The following is a 3,623-nucleotide window of genomic DNA, read 5'->3' as shown; positions in this document are numbered from 1 at the left end:
ATTGCTGCTGTTGCGGGTGGACTCCTAGGTGGCCTCGGTGTGTGGCATGGAGGGTCGGGGGGCATTTCTAAGAGAGGTTGTGGGCTCGATTAATCTTGTTTTATTTCCTTCTGTTTCCTCTCTGCATTGAGGCTACCGTAGGTGATTATGCGATCGAGGTCCATCGTTGCTGCTGTCCGGGTGGACTCCTAGGTGGCCCCTGTGCGGGGAGGGGAGGGGTGGGTTGGAGGGAATTTCTACGGGAGGTTGCAGGCTCAGCTTGTCTTTTATGATTTCCTTCCCTTGCCTTTGTGTCGAGGCTGCCGCAGGTGATCATCCGATCGAGGTCCACTGTTGCTGTTGTCCAGGTGGACTCCTAGGTGGCATTGGTGTGGGACAGGGAGGTTTGTATGGCCTCTCTATGATAGGATTTGTGCGGTTGGTTGTCCTCTTTCTATTTCCTTCCTTTTCCTTTGCATCGAGGCTGCCTCAGGTGGTTGGGAGATTGAGGTCCATTGTTGTTGCTATCCGGGTGGATTCCTAGGTGGCCTTGGTGCGGGGGAGGTGAGGGTTGTGGCTCATTTGTAATGTAGAGGTTGCGTGGTTGGTTTTTCTCCATTTGTTTCCTTTGCATTGAGGCTATCGCAAGTGATCAGGTGATCGAGGTCCATCGTTGCTGTTGTCCGGGTAGACTCCTAGGTGCCCTCGGTGCGGGGCGTGGATGCCTTTGGAGGCATTTCTAAGGGAGTGGGTGAGTGATCGCTCGTTTTATTATTGGTTGAGCCGTGGCTGCAAACTTCGAAGTGGCCTTGGTGCATTGTGGCTCGGCAGGTCTGCCCATTTGTTCGCCATGTCCTTGGCATGTTGCGTGTGCTTCCTTCTTGGGATGCAAGAGGTGCAAGGCATAAAAGTTTTACATGATATTTTGACGTCCCTTTGACTTGATGGGTGTTTAGGTTGGCTCTCGGTAAGAGAGTGCTCAAAATTCCCTTTGAAGCGGGAGGGTGCTACCTAGTTGATCCTGCTAGTAGTCATATGCTTGTCTCAAAGATTAAGCCATGCATGTCTAAGTATGAACTAATTTAGACTATGAAACTGCAGATGGCTTATTAAATCAGTTATAGTTTTTTTGATGGTACCATACTACTCGGATAACCGTAGTAATTCTAGGGCTAATACGTGCACCAAGTCCCGACTCTTTGGAAGGGATGCATTTTTTAGATAAAAGGGCGGTGCGGGCTTGCCCGCTTCTCCAGTGAATCATGATAACTCGATGGATCGCACAGCCCTTATGATGGCGATGCTTCATTCAAATTTCTGCCCTATCAACTTTCGATGGTAGGATAGAGGCCTACCATGGTGGTGACGGGTGACGGAGAATTAGGGTTCGATTCCGGAGAGGGAGCCTGAGAAACGGCTACCACATCCAAGGAAGGCAGCAGGCGTGCAAATTACCCAATCCTGACATGGGGAGGTAGTGACAATAAATAACAATACTGGCCTCATCGAGTCTAGTAATTGGAATGAGTAGAATCTAAATCCCTTAACGAGGACCCATTGGAGGGCAAGTCTGGTGCCAGCAGACGCGGTAATTCCAGCTCTAATAGCGTATATTTAAGTTGTTGTAGTTAAAAAGCTCGTAGTTGGATCTTGGGCCATAAAGGTCGGTCCGCCTACTCGGTGTGCACCTGCCCTTCTGTCCCTTTTGTCGGCAGCATGCTCCTGGCCTTAATTGGCTAGGTCGCAGTTCCGACGCTGTTACTTTGAAAAAATTAGAGTGCTCAAAGCAAGCTTATGCTCTGAATACATTAGCATGGAATAACGTGATTGGAGTCTGGTCCTATTGTGTTGGCCTTCGGGATCGGAGTAATGATTAATAGGGACTGTCGGGGGCATTCATATTTCATTGTCATAGGTGAAATTCTTGGATTTATGAAAGACAGACCACTGTGAAAGCATTTGCCAAGGATGTTTTCATTAATCAAGAACAAAATTTGGGGGCTCGAAGACGATCAGATACCGTCCTAGTCTCAACCATAAACGATGCCGACCAGGGATCGGCAGATGTTGCTCTAAGGACTCCACCAACACCTTCTGAGAAATCAGAGTGTTTGGGTTCCGAGGGGAGTATGGCCACAAGGCTTAAACTTAAAGGAATTGATGGAAGGGCACCACCAGGAGTGGAGCATGCGGCTTAATTTGACTCAACACGGGGAAACTTACCAGGTCCAGACATAGTAAGGATTGACAAATTGAGAGCTCTTTCTTGATTCTATGGGTGGTGGTGCATGGCCGTTCTTAGTTGGTGGAGCGATTTGTCTGGTTAATTTCGATAACGAACGAGACCTCGGCCTGCTAACTAGCTACATGGAGGTTCTGCTTCGCGGCCATCTTCTTAGAGGGACTATGGCCGTTTACGCAATGGAAGTTTGAGGCAATAACAAGTCTGTGATGCCCTTAGATGTTCTAGGCCGCACACGTGCTACACTGATGCAGCCAATGAGTTTTTATTCCTGGTTCGAGAGGATCGGGAAATCTACTCAAATTGCATCGTGATGGGGATAGACCATTGCAATTATTGGTCTTCAACGAGGAATTCCTAGTAAGTGCGTGTCATCAACTCGTGTTGACTATGTACCTGCCCTTTGTACACACCGCCCGTCGCTCCTACCAATTGAATGATCCGGTGAAGTGTTCAGATTGCGTCGACGATGGTGGTTCTCCGCCATCGACGTCGTGAGAAGTTCATTGAACCTTATCATTAAGAGGAGGGAGAAGTCGTAACAAGGTTACCGTAGGTGAACCTGCGGTAGGATCATTGATAGCAGGGGTTTGCTTTTTTGGTTCGGGTTGGTTGGGTTTCGATTGCAATGTGGGACTTTGTGGTGCATCTCTAGGGGAGCGGGTTTGGTGTTTGGCGGGAACATTGTTGGTTGCTTGTCTCGAGGTAACTACGCTTGCTTTTTCGTGTGTGCTTGCAAGCCATGCTTGTGCTTGTCCCACCCATCCTTTGTTTTTCTTCCCCCCAATGTGTTTCTTCAGGGGGTCCAGAAGCTTGTTTCTTGGGAGCCCTTCTGATGATCTGTTCGACCAGGCATGGTTGCTGCAGAGTTGAGGTGCTCGGTAGATACTGTTACACAGTAATTTGTCACTGTCTACCTGTCAGTCTCCCTACTGTGTCATGAAATCAAATCCATCATACTCATGCTCTCTAAACTGGCCAAATGACCCTCTTTGCCAAAGTTTATTCCATCATCGCGACTGTTATTAAAATAACCGCGCTGACGGGCGGCTGATAGTGCAACTGATGCGCTGCCAGCACGGAAGCACACGGGTTTTCCGCGCTGGTCGAATTTCATGAGCCAGCGCATCCTATGCTTGTATGAAGTCGCGCTGACACGACTTTCTCCGTTATTAAGATGCGATGTCAGCGCTCCAGTGTAGTTATACACCCGCGCTGATCTAGTTTGGGTGAGTTTGTTCTAACATCCAGCCTCCCAGATGACTCTAGACCTGGTTGTTGGCCTTGTAAATATCGCCCTCCCTTCTATGGCATGTCTGTTCGTCATTTGAACCACCTTCCTTGGAGATAAGCTCATCCTCCCACCATTCATGGAGACTCCTTCTCCTATTTAAACATCTAC

The 3,623-nt window shown here is 48.7% G+C and overlaps 1 non-coding gene across 1 annotated transcript; it reads left to right on the top strand.

The window, feature by feature from the left end:
- The first annotated feature begins 987 nt into the window (after nt 1-987).
- LOC149195214 (18S ribosomal RNA) lies at nt 988-2,800 on the top strand. The gene has a single exon (XR_016255402.1). It is a non-coding gene; the product is annotated as an 18S ribosomal RNA (ribosomal RNA).
- Nucleotides 2,801-3,623: the final 823 nt, after the last annotated feature.

This window comes from Pinus tabuliformis, chromosome 2_2 (assembly GCF_031772625.1).
Source record: "Pinus tabuliformis cultivar Carrire ecotype Pingquan chromosome 2_2, CPIR1, whole genome shotgun sequence".
Taxonomy (NCBI): Eukaryota; Viridiplantae; Streptophyta; class Pinopsida; order Pinales; family Pinaceae; genus Pinus; species Pinus tabuliformis.
Note: the sequence above shows the minus strand (reverse complement) of the source record. Positions and strands in the feature narration are given on the sequence as shown.